The sequence below is a fragment of the Biomphalaria glabrata genome, chromosome 9, assembly GCF_947242115.1.
Source record: "Biomphalaria glabrata chromosome 9, xgBioGlab47.1, whole genome shotgun sequence".
In the NCBI taxonomy this organism is placed as follows: Eukaryota; Metazoa; Mollusca; class Gastropoda; family Planorbidae; genus Biomphalaria; species Biomphalaria glabrata.
The window spans coordinates 5,301,290-5,322,455 of record NC_074719.1 but is presented as its reverse complement, the minus strand read 5'-3'; positions in this window follow the sequence as shown (position 1 = coordinate 5,322,455).

The following is a 21,166-nucleotide window of genomic DNA, read 5'->3' as shown; positions in this document are numbered from 1 at the left end:
CTGAAGTTTGATAGAGTTACAGTTGATGACTGAAGTTTGTTAGAGTTGATGACTGAAGTTTGATAGAGTTAGAGTTGATGTCTGGAGTTTGTTAGAGTTGATGACTGGAGTTTGATAGAGTTAGAGTTGATGTCTGGAGTTTGATAGAGTTAGAGTTGATGTCTGGAGTTTGATAGAGTTACAGTTGATGACTGAAGTTTGATAGAGTTAGAGTTGATGACTGAAGTTTGTTAGAGTTACAGTTGATGACTGAAGTTTGTTAGAGTTGATGACTGAAGTTTGATAGAGTTAGAGTTGATGTCTGGAGTTTGTTAGAGTTGATGACTGGAGTTTGATAGAGTTACAGTTGATGACTGGAGTTTGATAGAGTTACAGTTGATGACTGGAGTTTGATAGAGTTACAGTTGATGACTGGAGTTTGTTAGAGTTGATGACTGGAGTTTGATAGAGTTAGAGTTGATGTCTGGAGTTTGATAGAGTTAGAGTTGATGACTGGAGTTTGATAGAGTTACAGTTGATGACTGGAGTTTGATAGAGTTAGAGTTGATGACTGAAGTTTGATAGAGTTAGAGTTGATGACTGAAGTTTGTTAGAGTTACAGTTGATGACTGAAGTTTGATAGAGTTAGAGTTGATGACTGAAGTTTGATAGAGTTAGAGTTGATGTCTGGAGTTTGTTAGAGTTGATGACTGGAGTTTGATAGAGTTAGAGTTGATGACTGGAGTTTGATAGAGTTAGAGATGATGACTGGAGTTTGATAGAGTTAGAGTTGATGTCTGGAGTTTGATAGAGTTAGAGTTGATGTCTGGAGCTTGATAGAGTTACAGTTGATGACTGGTGTTTGATAGAGCTACAGTTGATGACTGGAGTTTGATAGAATTGATGACTGAAGTTTGATAGAGTTACAGTTGATGTCTGGAGTTTGATAGAGTTAGAGTTGATGACTGGAATTTGATAGAATTGATGACTGAAGTTTGATAGAGTTACAGTTGATGTCTGGAGTTTGATAGAATTGATGACTGAAGTTTGATAGAGTTAAAGTTGATGTCTGGAGTTTGATAGAATTGATGACTGAAGTTTGATAGAGTTACAGTTGATGTCTGGAGTTTGATAGAGTTAGAGTTGATGACTGGAGTTTGTTAGAGTTGATGACTGGAGTTTGTTAGAGTTGATGTCTGGAGTTTGATAGAGTTACAGTTGATGACTGGAGTTTGATAGAGTTACAGTTGATGACTGGAGTTTGATAGAGTTAGAGTTGATGACTGGAGTTTGTTAGAGTTGATGACTGGAGTTTGTTAGAGTTGATGACAGGAGTTTGATAGAGTTACAGTTGATGACTGGAGTTTGATAGAGTTACAGTTGATGACTGGAGTTTGATAGAGTTACAGTTGATGACTGGAGTTTGATAGAGTTACAGTTGATGACTGGAGTTTGATAGAGTTACAGTTGATGACTGGAGTTTGATAGAGTTACAGTTGATGACTGGAGTTTGATAGAGTTACAGTTGATGACTGGAGTTTGATAGAGTTACAGTTGATGACTGGAGTTTGATAGAGTTACAGTTGATGACTGGAGTTTGATAGAGTCACAGTTGATGACTGGAGTTTGATAGAGTTACAGTTGATGACTGGAGTTTAATAGAGTTAGAGTTGATGACTGAAGTTTGATAGAGTTAGAGTTGATGACTGGAGTTTGATAGAGTTAGAGTTGATGTCTGGAGTTTGTTAGAGTTGATGACTGGAGTTTGATAGAGTTAGAGTTAATGACTGAAGTTTGATAGAGTTAGAGTTGATGTCTGGAGTTTGATAGAGTTAGAGTTGATGTCTGGAGTTTGATAGAGTTACAGTTGATGACTGAAGTTTGATAGAGTTAGAGTTGATGACTGAAGTTTGATAGAGTTAGAGTTGATGACTGAAGTTTGTTAGAGTTACAGTTGATGACTGAAGTTTGATAGAGTTAGAGTTGATGACTGAAGTTTGATAGAGTTAGAGTTGATGTCTGGAGTTTGTTAGAGTTGATGACTGGAGTTTGATAGAGTTAGAGTTGATGACTGGAGTTTGATAGAGTTAGAGTTGATGTCTGGAGTTTGATAGAGTTAGAGTTGATGTCTGGAGTTTGATAGAGTTACAGTTGATGACTGGTGTTTGATAGAGCTACAGTTGATGACTGGAGTTTGATAGAATTGATGACTGAAGTTTGATAGAGTTACAGTTGATGTCTGGAGTTTGATAGAGTTAGAGTTGATGACTGGAATTTGATAGAATTGATGACTGAAGTTTGATAGAGTTACAGTTGATGTCTGGAGTTTGATAGAATTGATGACTGAAGTTTGATAGAGTTAGAGTTGATGACTGGAGTTTGATAGAGTTAGAGTTGATGTCTGGAGTTTGATAGAGTTAGAGTTGATGTCTGGAGTTTGATAGAGTTACAGTTGATGACTGAAGTTTGATAGAGTTAGAGTTGATGACTGAAGTTTGATAGAGTTAGAGTTGATGACTGAAGTTTGTTAGAGTTACAGTTGATGACTGAAGTTTGATAGAGTTAGAGTTGATGACTGAAGTTTGATAGAGTTAGAGTTGATGTCTGGAGTTTGTTAGAGTTGATGACTGGAGTTTGATAGAGTTAGAGTTGATGACTGGAGTTTGATAGAGTTAGAGTTGATGTCTGGAGTTTGATAGAGTTAGAGTTGATGTCTGGAGTTTGATAGAGTTACAGTTGATGACTGGTGTTTGATAGAGCTACAGTTGATGACTGGAGTTTGATAGAATTGATGACTGAAGTTTGATAGAGTTACAGTTGATGTCTGGAGTTTGATAGAGTTAGAGTTGATGACTGGAATTTGATAGAATTGATGACTGAAGTTTGATAGAGTTACAGTTGATGTCTGGAGTTTGATAGAATTGATGACTGAAGTTTGATAGAGTTAAAGTTGATGTCTGGAGTTTGATAGAATTGATGACTGAAGTTTGATAGAGTTACAGTTGATGTCTGGAGTTTGATAGAGTTAGAGTTGATGACTGGAGTTTGTTAGAGTTGATGACTGGAGTTTGTTAGAGTTGATGTCTGGAGTTTGATAGAGTTACAGTTGATGACTGGAGTTTGATAGAGTTACAGTTGATGACTGGAGTTTGATAGAGTTAGAGTTGATGACTGGAGTTTGTTAGAGTTGATGACTGGAGTTTGTTAGAGTTGATGACAGGAGTTTGATAGAGTTACAGTTGATGACTGGAGTTTGATAGAGTTACAGTTGATGACTGGAGTTTGATAGAGTTACAGTTGATGACTGGAGTTTGATAGAGTTACAGTTGATGACTGGAGTTTGATAGAGTTACAGTTGATGACTGGAGTTTGATAGAGTTACAGTTGATGACTGGAGTTTGATAGAGTTACAGTTGATGACTGGAGTTTGATAGAGTTACAGTTGATGACTGGAGTTTGTTAGAGTTGATGACTGGAGTTTGATAGAGTTAGAGTTGATGACTGGAGTTTGATAGAGTTAGAGTTGATGTCTGGAGTTTGATAGAGTTACAGTTGATGACTGGAGTTTGATAGAGTTAGAGTTGATGACTGAAGTTTGATAGAGTTAGAGTTGATGACTGGAGTTTGATAGAGTTACAGTTGATGACTGGAGTTTGTTAGAGTTGATGTCTGGAGTTTGATAGAGTTAGAGTTGATGACTGGAGTTTGATAGAGTTAGAGTTGATGTCTGGAGTTTGATAGAGTTAGAGTTGATGACTGGAGTTTGATAGAGTTACAGTTGATGACTGGAGTTTGTTAGAGTTGATGACTGGAGTTTGATAGAGTTAGAGTTGATGACTTGAGTTTGAAAGAGTTAGAGTTGATGACTGGAGTTTGATAGAGTTACAGTTGATGTCTGGAGTTTGATAGAGTTAGAGTTGATGACTGAAGTTTGATAGAGTTAGAGTTGATGTCTGGAGTTTGATAGAGTTAGAGTTGATGACTGGAGTTTGATAGAGTTACAGTTGATGACTGAAGTTTGTTAGAGTTGATGACTGGAGTTTGATAGAGTTAGAGTTGATGACTGGAGTTTGATAGAGTTAGAGTTGATGACTGGAGTTTGATAGAGTTACAGTTGATGACTGGAGTTTGATAGAGTTACAGTTGATGACTGGAGTTTGTTAGAGTTGATGACTGGAGTTTGATAGAGTTAGAGTTGATGTCTGGAGTTTGATAGAATTAATGACTAGAGTTTGATAGAGTTAGAGTTGATGACTGGAGTTTGATAGAATTTGAGTTGATGTCTGGAGTTTGATAGAATTTGAGTTGATGTCTGGAGTTTGATAGAGTTAGAGTTGATGTCTGGAGTTTGTTAGAATTGATGACTGGAGTTTGATAGAGTTAGTTGAGAGTTGTTAAGAGTGAGAAAGTTTTTCCTATCGGAGATAATCTGTGTCACACGATATCCTCTTTGTTAAATTGATCTGATGACCCACATGACGGATATGTTGATAGATTAAGTACTTGATTAAAGTGTTTAGTTACTAAATATCTAATAAGAGTCTATTTGGACAGTGTGTTATTGCTCCTCTGTTTTATGTTAAGATGTTCCTGTCGCCAAAAGAGTGAACTATAGGACTCGGTGTTGCTCGCCAGTGAGCCAAACCCCTAAGCAACCACCTTCACAACCACCCAGGGCAACTCCTGTCTAGAGGCGGTTTATGACTCTATAAGAAAAGGGTGTCTTTAATCAAGATAAGAAAAAAGGAGGGGAGAGAGTCACCTCATAGTCTATAAAGTCTACGTCTTAATTTCTAACCCTATGTAGGCCTATAACGCAAGTATTCTAGGAGGATATTTAAGCAATAAATTTACTGCCTATTTTTAGGTATTCGTTTCGTACTTTTAATATTAGATGATCCGTGATGGGGACACCCCCCCCCCTTTCTTCCTGTGGTAGACAAAGGGGGCATATACATTATAGGAAATGCTAGAGAAAAGGCAGATCAAGCGACGGGAGGACAACATAAAAGAATGGACGGGGTCTGCTATTGAAAGAGGTTCTAACTAAGGCAAAGGACAGAGAAGAATGGAGAAAGATGGTCGACGAGTCTTGCATGGTGCCCCAACGGTCCAACAGACTAAGGGATAGGTAAAGGTAAAAAGGTAAGACAACACAGAATAACTTACACCAGTTCCTTCCTTTGAATGAAAAAAAAACTCATATACTACAAATGTGTTTCATCTGAAGACTCCGCATGAAATGTGAACGCATGCTAAGTAATGTCATGGGCTACATTCAAACACTTAGAAGTATTGTTTGCCCGAGGCGCACACTTCCATTATACGAAGTTCATGCACACCATTCGACGATGATCAATACTAATGTCCAATGTATATTTATAGCAGTAGGTCATGTTTACTTCTCAATAATTTAAAAATAAGAATACATCAAGATGATACTTATGCAATGGAAAGGTCTTCAAAGATGATTTCTTTTATCATTGGGGTCCTCTAACAGCAGGTCTTCTAGCATTAAATCTTGTAATATTAGTTCGTCTGATATTATGTCTCCTAACGTTAGGTCACCTAACATTGGGTCTTCTTAAATTGACTCAAATTAGGTCTTCTCACATAGTAGGTCTTCTAACATTAGGTCATCTAACATTAGGTCATCTAATATTAGGTCTTCTAACATTAGGTCATCTAATATTAGGTCATCTAATATTTGGCCATTTCCAATTGACTCAGATTAGGTCTACTCATTAGGTCTTCTAACATAAGGTCATCTAACACTAAGTCATCTAACATTAGGTCATCTAACATGAGGTCTTCTAACATTGGTCGTCTAATATTTCATTTTCTATCATTAGAACTTCTAACATTTCTCCATCTGTGATTAGGTCTTCTAATTTTAGTCATCAAAGTCTGTCATTTATACGTAAAGACCAGACAGAAAACTCAAGAACATATGATACAACCACACACAACACAAGCAGAAAGAAGGGTGATAATGCAACGGCGCATGGTGATCACATATGCCCAACTTGCGATCGCAGCTGTGTATCAAGGATTGGCCTCTTTAGTCACACAAGAAGTTGCAAAGGGAAAAGATCGTCTCTCGAGACCTGAAATGCCACAGATATATATATATAGATAGATAGATAGATAGATATAGATATAGATATAGATATATATATATATATATATATATATATATATATATATATAAATATACATATATACAAGTCAGAACATAAGAATTAAAAGTAAAGTAGCTATAATACAAAAGACACTAAACCATAATTTACTAAAACAATAACAAAAACTAATGAAATACTCCGAAAGACACAAAAACCCTGACAAAGATAGATTCACACTTCTTATTTCATACGCTAGATTACATATGTACAAGTGCTCTTTCTTCCTTAGTGACATTATAGAATGGAATGGGTTGCCTGAATCAGCCAGGAAAACCGACGACTTAGCAGAGCTTAAGTCATAGATTAACATGTATAACTAGATTAGCACATGAAATGCATTGAAAGTAATTTTTTTGAAGTAACGTCTTTAATATATAAGATAAGATACAGGAGACATATCTTGTTACAGTTCTACCTTGATAGGTAGCCGCATATACCAGGTTAACGATATCGAAGGCTCGTTTCTCGATCTTGCCTTTGTTTTGTTATGTTTCCTACACTATTGCCTTGATTAAGTGTTATATTTTAGTTTGGTTTTAACTAGTAAATAGTAATAAACAATGTAAGTCACGGGAATTACATACTGGTAGATTTAGTACTCTATAGATTTACAGATTGTTGGCTAAGCTCTCTGAAAATGTAGCCTATCAATTACAACTATGACGCTCCAGATCTAGACTGCATAGCTATAAAACTATGCATAACTATATGGACCTAAGATGGAATTATAAATACCCTTTATTAATTCAATCCATATTTAAGTTAGTCAATGAACAGATATAATTGTTTTATTTTTATACTTCACAGGTATTTTTCTTTGCTTTTAGTGAGCTACTCATTCAGTGGGTACAAATGTGTTTATTTGGTGCTGTACTTCCGTTCAAGTTGGTGCGTACACTTACTGTTTCTTATGACCTTTCAAAATATCTTCTTCTCCTTGTTGGCCTTCAATCGTAATAACTATGGTGCATCTTGTGGAACTCTTTTTTCATGTGGTTGTGGAGCCTTATTTTGGAGAGACATTTTATTTAACCTTGGTTAGAACAATAATAGAATATGCATCCTCTGTCTGGGAACCCTCATCTCAAGAAAACATTAAGAAACTGGAACAGATACAAAATAGAGCTGTGAGATTCATAACAATCGAATATTTACATTTCACTAGAGTAACACCTTTAGTAAAATCATTAAATTAGAAAGCCTCAAGGACAGAAGACTCAAAAGTAAAGTAGTAATTATACATAAAACATTGAACCATAATCTTCAAATACAAAAACAAAATTTAATAAACTGCTCAGAAAGACACAAAGATAAAAGCACATTCGTCATCCCATATGCTAGGACAAATTTGTACAAATACTCCTTCTTCCCAAGTGCTCTTAGAGCGTGGAATGGGTTGCCTGAGCTAGACAGGAAAACCAGTGACTTGGCAGAATTTAAGTCATCGGTTAATATGCATGACTGAAAGCATGACGTAATCATGTAATCAGGGCGTAATCATCTTCTTTTTTGAAGTAACGTCTGTATTAGATAAGATAAGATAAGACATTCCCGTCCACTAAGGCTTTGAATAAGTGAGATGAAAGCCTGGGCATTGTTTATGGTCGGAACGATGCCGCCCACACAGCAGTCCCCCCCCCCTCTCCACGCAGCTTATGTGACCAAATAAAAGGGATATCCAATGTTTTTGAAGATCAGTAGAGCAGCAGGCTGTGTCAGGTTATAGACAGGGCCGACTTACGGGTGGGCAGGCGGGGCCCCTAGAATAAAGAGAAAACTCCTTATTTCGACTTGTTAGCAATTTTACATATAATATTTAGATTTGCATTTATACTTTCATTTTACCTATTTTCACCTTTACAAATTTTTTTTTGATAACACTGTTGTGGTTAGGAAGTGTCCGGCGACCCGTAGGCAGTTTGCAGCACACAGTGCTATACCATGACAGAGCCTGCGACGCCGTTAACTCATAACTGACTCAAGAGTTTAATACATTAATATTCTGGAAAAGTTTGCCCATTGACTTCTTGGTCTAGATCTCAAGGCCTATCATTTGAAAGAGTAGAAGCTTTATACCTTCGCTTCATCAGCATTCTTCTCGGGGGAGTGGGGTAGCAGGCTAAAAATGTTCCAGTGTTTTTATTCTAGCATTCATAAGTTATTAACATAAAAACAGCCGCTCTCTAAGTTCTATAAAGGAGGTTTTGTCTGTTTGTTTTTAAATGTAGGCCTATTTTTAATCTTTTTTCTTGTTTTTTTTTTACCAGTGTACATTTCACCATAATTGCTCTAAAACTTTAAAAACAAAAGGGGGCTAATTCAGATTATACCACCACATCAGTCAAGAATGATTTCATTCCCTTGTTCGAGATACCAAAACAAAATAATTAATTACCAATAGTTAATTTAACTAATTGTTTCTTTTTTTATCTTGATTCTTGTGTTGGCATGTAGAAGAAATAATATGAAAAATTTCAGGTAGATCCGAGATTGGGTGCACACACTTTTTAGCAGAGAGACAGAGTTCTTATAGGCTTTGTGTAAAGACACCTTTAGTAAAATCACTAAATTTAGAAAGCCTTCAGGACAGAAGGCTCAAAAGTAAAGTAGCAATAATACATAAAACACTGAACCATAATCTTCAAATACAAAAACAAAATTTAATAAAATACTCTGAAAGACACAAAGATAAAGGCACATTCCTCGTCCCATATGCTAGGACAAATTTGTACAAATACTCCTTCTTCCCTAGTGCTATTAGAGCATGGAATGGGTTGCCTGAGCTAGCCAGGAAAACCAGTGACTTGGCAGAATTTAAGTCATTGGTTAATATGCATGACTAAATGCATGACGCGTAGGACGTAATCATCTTCTTTTTTGAAGTAACGTCTGTATTATATAAGATAAGATATGATAAGACAGTAGTCTAGGCTAGGTAACTGGATCTAGTCAGAGATTTGGTAGTGTAACATCTTTTAGTAAAATCACCAAATTTAGAAAGCTTTCTGGATAGAAGACTCAAAAGTAAAGTAGCAATTATACATAAAACACTGAACCATAATATTCAAATACAAAAACAAAACCTAATTAAGTACTCGGGAAGACACAAAGATAAAAGGCATATTCCTCGTTCCACATGCTAAGACAAACTTCTACAAATGCTCTTTCTTCGCTAGTGCTATTAGAGCAAATGGGTCACCTTATCAGCCAGGAAAACCAATGACTTTGTTGAATTTAATAGCTTGCAAGCTCAAAACATACAATGTCATATATATATATATATATATATATATATATATATATATATATATATATATATATATATATATATATTGTTATAAACCTGGTGGTGACACAGATGGGGGTAGTGGTGTGTGTGTAGTCAGCCGACGCAAATCGCCCCAGGCCAGCGCTAGACGAGCGGTCAACCGTGACGAGCTACGACGGTCAGCTGAGACGAGTATCAACATGAAGGTTCGAGTAGGATCGGCATCGTGAACAGAGCTCAGGAGCGTCACGAGAGTTGTAGTCATCTGACCACCTAGAAACGTCGAGCGGCGTTCTGTCCGGTTCGAGAAGGCCAGTAGGGACCCTATATAAGAGCGGAGGTGTCGCAGTCAAGACGGTTCAGAAAGGAGGTTCACGACAAGAGTTCAGAACACGGTCGACTACAGCACAGTTCAGCGGTATGGTTCTGTACGGAGCATTACGACGATTCAGTGCGGAGTACTATCAAGTACAGTTGAGACGAACGGCGTCTTGATCTTGGTCTACGATTGAGTCCGACACAACGAGCCTAGTGTGTGAAGTCAGTCCTGAACTGTTGAACCCAGTGCAAGCCCGGAACGAGACGGAGAGGCCAGTGCAAGAGTTGATACGGCGGTACGGTGTTATCGGAGAGATATTTGTACAGTGTACGTGTTGCCAATTGTACAGTATTGGCTGTTATTTATTCAACTATTAAAGTGTTACGTTACTTTGGAGCCCTGAGTTGTCAAGTTCTTTAAGTTGGTGGTGCGGTTTGCAGAGAGCCTGGATAGTGAGATTCGTAACAATATATATATATTACAATTGTAAGCCAATTTCATGCTATCTTGCTATTCATATTGGTATGTAAATTTCTGGCCATGTTGCACGTGTTTCACACATAAGACACATTTATTAGGGCCCCTAAGTTCCTTATCTCATGTCATGATGTCGAATGGCAAAATGCAGGGCTCCCTAAAGAAGACAAGCCTCCCTGGAACCCCCTAATTTTGCTACGCTGCTGTGTGTGTATATATATATATATATAGATATAAGTCAACTAAAAGCAAAGATTCGCAACATTTAAACTGGGTGCCACTGATACCAGCATAATTACAGTCTGTATCTCCTTCTACTTAAAAGTTGTATTACGTAGTGATCCGTTGTGTTGGATTAACGTTTGAAAAACAATGTTGGAAGCGTGGTCGAGAGGCCAAGTGCGCTTGAACTTGGCTTGGCTTGGCTACCTAGATGGGGGCTCGAGGTTCGACACCCGACTCTGGCAGAGTTGTGTTTACTGAGCGCCTAAAGTCAATTCCAATTCCTAGATCCCCCCTCCTCCCCCCCCCCCCCCCCACTGGTTCACAAATGAGATTGGACCAAAGCGATCTGAGCATGAAAGTAGCGCTATATAAAAGCTATAAATATATATATAGTATGTTTTACTCACATTATACCCAAATTAAAACTCTACCCAATCGGTTTAATATCTTCTAAACATATAGTTACTCACACACTCACACCGTTTGTCCATCTGTCTGTACAGAAAGTTATACAAGTTAATATTTTTTTTTCTCGCTCTTAACATTTTTTTTTTTTTTGGATTAAGGGGAGATATCCCTGAAAATCTTATTTTTGTTATTTCTAAAGCTAGGCCTTTGAAATTTGTTATGGTATTATGGTATTTGTAATGATATTATAAAATAAATAATGCTAAAAAAGTTTTTTGGTAACAACTTAAGGGGAGGTATTGTTAAGTTGAACATGTGCACTATCTTTCCTTGTCGATGAAACACATCAATCGTTTTAAAAACTAATTGGTTTATTTTTTGTTTATAGCAAAAGGGAGGTAAACCTTGAAGTATTAAGAGAAATGGCAGCGACTGCAATATGCTCTCTCCCCACCTTTTATTTTAAGTAATTTCATATTTCTAGTATTACTGCATGGAATGGGTTGCCTGAGCCAGCCAGGAAACCAATGATTTGGCAGAATTTAAGTCATTGGTTACTATGCATAACTATATGCATGACGCGTAGGACGTAATCATCTTCTTTTTGGAAGTAACGTCTGTATTTTATAAGATAAGATAAAAAAAAATACATTTTAAATATGTTCTTTTCGCTGTAAAACTTAATCAAATCAGTTAAAAACAAAATCTACTTTTTAAATATTTAATATTAAGTCTAGTTAATATGTAATCATATATAACGGTATTTAAATTATCTATTCTTTTGTTTTGTAATGTACTAGTTTAGAGAGTAGGTTAGTTTTGTTAGACACATATATTGTGGTATAGTTTTAGCGACGGTAAAAGTAGTGACGTAGAAAGACAGACTAATGACGTAGTAGACTTAGGCGAACGAGGGACCAGCATGGCGTTAAGTAGGCTGTTTTGAATATTAGTTAAATAGTAGTGCGATATAGCGACTTTTTAGGAAAACTGGACGGATTTCCCAGTGGTTAATAAAGCCTCATTTATAGAAATAAGTATATTTCTATTGTGTAATGTTCTGTGGCTAATGTTAAGTAATAACTGATACATAGTCGAAGTCAGATTAGATTACTCTATAACTGTTTTAATTTAAAAATCGTTTAAGTATTCTGTATTTGATTATTGTTACTATTATTCTGTTTTAAATTATTGAGATCTGTATCTTTGCTGTAGCGTTTCTCAAACTTTGGGTCCCTCTAGAGCAGGGGTTCTCAACATGTGGGTCGCGACCCCTTGAGGGGTCGATTGACGATTTGTCAGGGGTCGCCTAAGTCCATCGAAAATAGGGATTGTATTTTGTGTATTCTTCTATTGCTGGGGGGGGGGGGGTCGCGGCGGAGTTGGGGATTGTAAAATGGGGTCGCCGAGCTTAAAAGATTGAGAACCGCTGCTCTAGGGCCGGGGTCGGCAACCTGCGGCTCGCGAGCCACATGCGGCTCTTTGGATGTGAAGCTGCGGCTCTTTTGTTCCATACGAAAATATTATTTATTTCATCAAAACATTTTTTAAAATATTTCTGAATCGTATAACGAGATTAGGCAGCCTTACATCCCCCCCCCCCCAAATTACACGCGTCGTCACTGCCGTCAGTCCGTCGGAAGCTCTCTAATGACGCCGTCGTCGGGTGTTTCTATGTAGGTTTTAATTCGCTTTCGACGCAAGACGAAACGCATCTTCACCACTTGCTTTGGCTTTGACGTATAGTTTGTTGTTTTAAGTAAATGAGTAAGAAGCGAACGATCTTCTCAATGTTAGAAGCAATCTACAAGTAATGCTATTCTGGCAAGCTTTGCGGTACCAATAGAAATAGCACAAAAAGGCAAACCATTTTCAGATGGTGAGTATGTCAAAAACGGCTTCCTACGTGCGTCTGAAGAACTGTTTCGTGATTTAAAAAAAAAAACAGAAACCTTGAAAAAAAAATCAAAGATTTGCCACTGTTCGCTAAAACAGTACAAGATAGAATAGCTAAAAATATCTTCAAATGTAACATATTTGCAGGTGGAAGATATTCAACTTTCTTCTGCCTTATCACTTGCTAGTCTTGCAGCATAAAGAACACGGCACAAGTTGCCCATTTTGTCAGGTATGTCATTCCAAGGTCCAAAAGAACGTCCTCTAGGATTGCTACTCTCATGACAAACTAGAGGGGAAGATGGAGCAAAAAAATGCCTTGAAGACAATACGATCGAGTTAAATAGAATCGCTTAAACAGCAACTAATGGAGCCAGAAGTATGACAGGAAAAAATAAAGGAGCAACCACGATTCTTTGGAGCAGAATGTCTAAAGTAGTATCGTGACACGACACGCGACACGAATTACTTTAGCACAGTAATAAAAAAATCAAAGATGAATTTCTTGACAGATTTGAGCAATTCAAAACCAACAAAACCTTTCTAGCATTCCTGGTAAATTCTCTCAACACAAATAGTAACAAAATCCACATAGAGCTATTTAGAATTGATACTGGATCTCTAGAAATGCAAATATCGATTTTAAAAAAAAAGCTTTGTGGAGTGGAAAATGTACAGTAAAAAAGCAAGTTGGAAAAGTTGGAGGTCCAGAAATGTATTTTACGCAACAAATGTGACACCTTTAAAAGAAATGTCTCGAGTTGAGACACTTAGCCTATATTCGATGCATGAAATAGTCTTCAGAATGCTACAGTGAGGTGAAGTTGGCATTCGAAGTACTGACTATCTTCGGATCGACATATTCGTGCAAGCAAGTGTTTCTTGAATGAATATAATTAAAAGTAAAGTAAGAAGTCAACTAACAAATGAACATTTAGGGTCGTGTTTGAAACTAAAAACAAGTTATGAGCCTAATCTATCCTAACTTTCTAAAAGCCATGCAAAACCATCGCTCCCACTGAATTTGTTTGCTCAATTATTTGTTAGTGAAGTAGAAGTTAGTGTTGTAAGTAAATGTTTGACTGTTTTGGTAACAACTAAAAAAATAATTATCTAATAATGTAATATATATATAATATATAATATATATACATATATGTATTATCTAATTTGTTTGTGAAAAACACGTATATATTAATAGATTCCTTTTTTTTTATTAAAAAAAAAAAAAAAACACAAGAGTACTATTTATTGTTGGTAAGAAAAATTTGTGGCTCTTTAAAAACTTAAAAATTTCGTAAATTGTAATTTTTGGCTTTTTCGACTCAAAAGGTTGCCGACCCCTGCTCTAGGGGGTGGGGTTCCTCTCATATGGACGGGAGGGGGAGGGCGCAATATCCTGACAAAAAGGGGGTGTTATGGAGTGTGTGTGTGTTTCCCAAGCGGCGGTAAGAACAGGTTAAGCGACTGATTGGCGGGTGGGTTATGCAGTGATGATGGTCATATTAACGTAGCATGTCCAAATGTGAGACGCTCTTGACTCTTTCTCTCCGTAATCATGTAACCACATTCTGGTGGAATGAACGTTGGTATCGTCAGTTAGGAGAGAAAGCGTTAAGACATTTAAAGAGTAAAGAATTTCTCTTTGTTGTTGTTGTTAGCCAGATTTTGTTGAAGTGGCAGTCCATTTTTTTTATTTCAATTAAATCTATTTCTCATCTCAAGTTAAATCTTAATAATAACAACTATAGTGAGTTTTGGTTCACGAACAAAGTTATTAAAAGTTTTTTTGATTTTAAAAATATATGACGCCTACATCGGTTCAATTGTACTATCAGTTTGGAGCTACAAGCTAATAACCGACGACATGGGCGTAGCCAGGATTTTTTTTCGGGGAGGGTTTGGGGGGGGCATTCCCCCCGACCCCCCCCCCCCCCCCCCCGCGGAAAAATATTATATATATCTGTCTCTGTGGCATTTTACGTCTCGTGAGACGATCTTTTCCCTTTGCAACTTCTTGTGTGACTAAAGAGGCCAATCCTTGATACACAGCTGCGATCACAGGTTGGGCATATAAAATCACCAGGCGCCATTGCATTTTCACCCTTCTTTCTGCTTCTGTTGTGTATGACATCTGCAATCTGTGACCCTTCCTTTATGCTCTCTCTCCATGTGGATCTGTCCAGTGCCACCTCTTCCCAGTTGCCAGTGTCGATTTTGAAGAGCTTCATGTCGCGTTTGCATACATCCGTATAACGTAAAAGTGGGCGACCAGCGGCTCTCCTGCCTTCAATTAGATCGCCATACAGGATGTCCTGTGGAAGTCGACCTACTGGCATTCTACGAACGTGGCCAAGCCAGCCAAGGCGTCTGCTGCTGATAACAGAGCGGATATCCTGGCATCCTGCTCTATGTAGCACTTCCTCATTTGTTATCTTATCTTGCCACCTTATTTTAAAGATCCGCCTTAGGCATCGGAGGTGGAAGACATTCAGCTTTTTTTCCTGCCATGAGTAGGTTGACCATGTTTCACTTCCGTACAGCAAGGTGCTCAACACACAGGTCCGGTAGACTAGGGCTTTAGTACTGCTAGTCAGCAATATGTTGTCCCAGACTCTTTTCTGCAACCGTGACATGGTGGCCATTGCCTTGGCTATCCTGTTGTTTATGTCTTTATCCAGTAGAGTGTTGTTGGATATGATGGAGCCAAGGTAACAAAAGTGATCAACAATTTCTAGTGGTTGGCCATTAATGCTTACTTGAGGTGCAGTGTTTGTGTTTTGGACAAGTATCTTAGTCTTGCTTTGACTGATGTTTAAGCCGAACTTCTGGCAAGCAGCAGATAGTTTGTCAACCATGGACTGTAGCTGAATATCAGAATCAGCCACAATAGCTGCATCATCAGCATACAGGAGTTCCCTGACAAGTAGCTTCCTAACCTTGGTTTTTGCCCGCAGCCTTGATACATTAAATAGTTTTCCAGAGGATCTTGTATGGAGAAACACACCTTCGTTTATGTCGCTGTACGCATAATGCAGTAGACAGGAGAAGAATATGCCAAACAGAGTAGGTGCGAGCACACATCCCTGCTTGACACCACTGCAAACCTCAAAAATATTATATATATATGTGTGTGTGTACATAATTAATCTTTATTACATTCTGACCCTTTCGGAAGACGTTTAATGTTTATTGTAGACTCCCCGCCCTTGCTAGCAAGGGGGTCTGGGGGAGTTCGTAGCCCTCCCCCAGCGCGGGGCGAAGCCCCGCCGCCGAGCACTATTTCTGGTATTGAAAGCCAACAAAATGCATATTCTGAGGTATCTTCAGTGCATTATCTTGCTATTAAAAAGTTTTATTTCAAAAACCTAATGTGCTATTCTTACTAACTTAGACCCTCTCGCACCGTTCGGCGCATTTTCCGGCAAGCTGTTTCCGCAACTCTTATTTTGCATAATTCATTTTGTCGGAGAACATGTCCCGCAAAACCTCATGCGACGCTCTGTCACAACCTTACTAAGGATTCGACTCCCAGTTCGACATATGATTTCTTTGATTTAGACCCGATCTCTATGACTGACTCCTAAAATCTGTCTTAGCCATCTTTGTTGAGACAAATTTAACGATTTTCAATTTCGGCAGAAGACTATTCACACTGTATTAATGGAGCCCAAGCCACTGGTAGAAATTTGTAACCTTTCTTGACTACGCTCTTGGAATTACATGCCTGTAATTCGCTTTAGATTTTATATCGAAAAGGAAAGTTTTTTCGTCAAATCATCTGTTGAGGGGTTTTAAACTAAGAAATCTCTGGAGTTTTTTTGTTTTGTTTTTAATTCAAAACCCCATTTAGCTACGATCATAGAATTTGGTGACTGTAGTTTCCTTTAAAATAATATTGAAGAGAGAGGTTTTCAACTCTGAACGCTCTGTAGGGGAATTTTAAACTCAAAATCATCTGGAGATGGGGTTTATCGTAAATTTTGGAGGGGGTTTTAAAATCAAAATCTTCCTCAACTGTGCTGTTGAAATTTGGGGATTGTTGTTTGCATTTTTTTTGTTTCTTCTTATAGCAGAGGGGGATTTAACTGCAAAAACCTCTAGTAGGGGTTTTAAACTCAAAGCTCCCTGGTAGAGGGATTTGTATCTCAAAACTCCCTGATAGGGGTTTTTTAAATCTCAAAACCCCCTGGTAGGGGGATTTAAACTCAAAACCTCCTGGTAGAGGGTTTTTAACTCAAAACTGCCTCGGCTGTGCTGTGGTAAGTGATGATTTAGTATTAAAATCTCACTTAAAATAAACAAAATGAAAGCAAAAATCAGTCACTTAGTTCCGTTCCCCCCCCCCTGCGGGGGGGGGGATTTCATTTCGGTGGGGGGTTTGAACCCCAAGAACCCCCCCCCCTGGCTACGCCCATGACCGACGAACAATAAGGGGCGCGGGTGCGTAAAAAATATTTTTTCAAAATAATTTTTTAAAATCAAGTGAGAATATTTGTAACATATGACATTATGACCAATGTTTTAAAAATTAAACAAAAATATCAAATAAGAAACGTCGTTTCATCTTCTAATAAGATCTCGTGTAATGCAGACCGTTTTGTCAAGAGGCGTATGCAACAAATGGGTCAAATTTTTTTGAAGGAAACATTACAAAACGTCTCCGGTAGTGTAATTCTTCTTGATTTTTTTTTTTTTTTTGCCTCTGGATGGTCGAATTTCTTCCGACCATTCCACTTCATCATAGTGACACATAAAAAAAGATTCCGCGTCAGAGATATTTACAGAAGTCTGTGAATGTCGCCACCCGGTAATATGAGAAACACTGTCTTACTATGCTTTACTTGAAGTCATTGTATAAGTGACTTGTACTTTAGATTATATATTTTTTATTAAACTCAAGAAAAATATTCAGCGCTTAGTTGCTTCATTTCTTGGATACATTTTTAGGGACCTGAATCCGCGTATGTCAGAAGATTGTGGATAGAATGAACATCTTTTCAAAATACAATCATGATAATTTATAATAATTATTATGAAAGTTTACGGAACGTTGAAAAAGTTTCACAGTCAGTGGCTTTTGTTTTACGAGTCTTTTTTTAATTGGGATTACACTTCCATTTACAATAACAAACAAGTAAACATCTCCACTTCCAGACCATAGAACACTGTTGAGCAGTCAAAGTTATCGATATATTGTATATAGATCTTGATCATTTACACTTTTCATTGTAACCTAACCCCGCCGCAGCTCATTAATTATAAATTCATCGTCGCAAATATAAGTGAGTAGTCAGAACGAGATCAGTTTTTAATGTTTATCACACAAAAAAAATGTCAGATTTCTGAATGCATGTAAATCCAAAACTGTTCAAATGCATGATTCGTAGTTGTTCTTGAGGTGCGAATATAAAGTGAACAAATGAAATGGTCTACAAAAAAAAAAGATTTAAATGAAAGAGATCTTTTGGTACAGTTTCCAGCTCAGTCTTAATTGAATTTTGTTTCTCCAAAAAAGAAAAAAAAAAAGAGAGGCATTCCTCGCGGCGGCCCAACAAATGAGAAAAATGCCATATATTTTGTCATTTAATCTTTCAATTCACATATATACTGTATTATACAAGTACATTATTTTTTTTTTACATTGCCAAGTGAGAAAGTACAAGACATAAGCAATTTCTGAAACTAATTTTACGAATATTTTTTATAGCTTTTTATCATTGGCCTTTTACATCACAGCTACCAAGATAAATATAGGATGGGGGATGGGAATGTGTACGAACGACTAACTCTTTGTTGTTGCCGGGGGGGGGGGTGTGCGGTATGGCTAATTAAAAGAGCTACTAAATTAACAAGGTTGACGTGGTAGCTTTTTTAACAATTAACTTGAACTTTTTTTTTACAAACCTTATATGAGCTAACTCCGTCTGTCTTTGTGTCTGTCTGTCTGTTATACATTTTGTACACGTTATTTCTCTTACTTCTCATTCTGAGATCAAGTTGAGACTTTGCACAACTGTCGCTTGCAAAACATTAATCAATAAAAAAAAAAAACTAATTAATTAATATATAATATATATAATGGATGGCTGCCTGGTCGTGCGGTTTGTGCACTAGACTGTCATGTGGATTTATCGATGGTCCCGGGTTCAAACCCTTCCCGCTCCCTTCACCCGTCGTCCTGCGGGAGGTTTGGACTAGGAAGCAAACTATCTTCAACTCTTAAGGAACATCTGAAACATGTCAAACATTTTACAAACAAACATTTTACAAACATAATTAGTTGTTATTAATTTAGTTTGATGTAGAAAAAGGGGGAAAATATTACTTTATTGAGATATATCGCTGTAAATATGTAATTCTTCCCCCTTTGTTTTTCACACACACACACACACACACAATTTTTTTTTTAAATTTTTGCTTGATTGGCTAATCCATTCTGAACAATAACACTATTAGACTAAATGTTCAATTTTTTATGAAATGCGTGAAGCTGGGTAGTTTCTTGAACACATACTTACATTATAGTATGCAGTTATGTTTATCATGGTTAATTCCAACTTGATGATATCAAAAGAATGACTTATTGCATGACGCGTAGCACATAATCATCTTCTTTTTTGAAGTAACGTCTGAATTATACAAGAATATTATAGCGGCGTGCGTAATAACTAGATACTATTTTCATAAGACAGTTTTCCCCATTTAAAGTCTAAAAGATTATGTTTGAAAAAAAATTAATGCCACATTTAATTTCGAGATTGCATCAATGGCTTATTTGTTCTCGGCAAAAGGTAAGTAAAAAAAAAAGCTGATTTTTTTTTTCAACAACGGCCAATGTTAAAATCAGTCAGTCATCAGGATTTCGGGGTAAATGTAGTAGATTTATTGAACAAAAGACACTAAAAAAATGTATTAACTCTTTCTCTTCTTACTGACGATACCAGCGTTGATTCCATCAGAATGTGGTAAATAATTACGTAGAGAAAGAGTTAAGCAATAACTTTAACAAATTTCCTTTATTAACTCTTGCTAGCTCCTCATTTGTTTTCAACTAAGTTATAAGTTAAATATTAAATGTCGAATGTTTCCCCCATATAGACATTACTTTGTACTTCATACTGACATTACTTTGTACTTTATACTGACATTACTTTGTACTTTATACTGACATTACTTTGTACTTTATACTGACATTACTTTGTACTTCATACTGACATTACTTTGTACTTTATACTGACATTACTTTGTACTTCATACTGACATTACTTTATACTTCCAATTAAAGACCTTTGAGAATTTCACTCTGCAGTCTAAAAATGTGTGCAAAGCGTCTCCCATGCATTAAAAAAAAAAAAGCTTAATTAACAAAACATCTCTTATTTTGTTCAGGATGCATTAAATAGCTATTTATAGTTTTTCCGGGAAATCTTCAACAGTAGGAGATCAAATAACTTCTGTCGTATTCGGTTTTAGTTATGTAACAAAATTGGCGTCTTTATAACAGCTATAAACGGGACGAGCAAAGACGGGGCACGCAGCTGCTATGCGATCCTTTAATTCAGTGTTTCCCAAACTGTGTTCCGCGGAACCCTAATGTTCCGCGTGGCCTGACTAGATGTTCCACGAACTGTAGGTAACTGACTTACACGTGAATGAATTTCAAAATTAAAGTTATTGCAGGATACAAAAATATTCTAGGTAACAAAATACATTGTATATCATCGCTAAGAGCTTTGAACGGATCTAGATTCTGACTCTAATTTTAAAGATACAATAACAGATCGACCATTAAATGATTTCTGATCGAGTTTGTCTGAAGAGTTCTACAATATTTTAAAACAGGCTGTCCGTTATATAAAGTGAGTTTCCTAAAACCTATTTGTACGATCAAAATTTTCTTTTGTTGCATCAAAGTCAAAGTCTGGCTTGACATTATACCAGATAATAAAATACTCAGACACAAAGATAAAGGCACATCCATCGTCCCATATGCTAGGACAAATTTGTACAAATACTCCATCCCTAGTGCTATTAGAGCATGGAATGGGTTGCCTGAGCCAGCCAGGAAAACCAGTGACTTGGCAGAATTTAGGTCATTGATCAACAAACATGACTAGATGTATGACGCGTAGGACGTTTTCATCATCTGAAGTAACGTCTTTATTTTATAAGATAAGATAAAAAATTCAGAAATCCAAAATCGTGCCTGATATCAAGAAGCTCTCCAACTACACAATACCTTCAAAGTCATATGACTTCAGGTATATATAAATATCATATCTATATACTTTTTTTAGTTTCATACTTCAAAAGAAAAAAAAACTGCCTAATTTATATGTAAAATTATTTTTTTTTAATTCAAATAATAGAAAAAAAAATGCAACCTAAAAAAATAATTAAAGCGCTTCG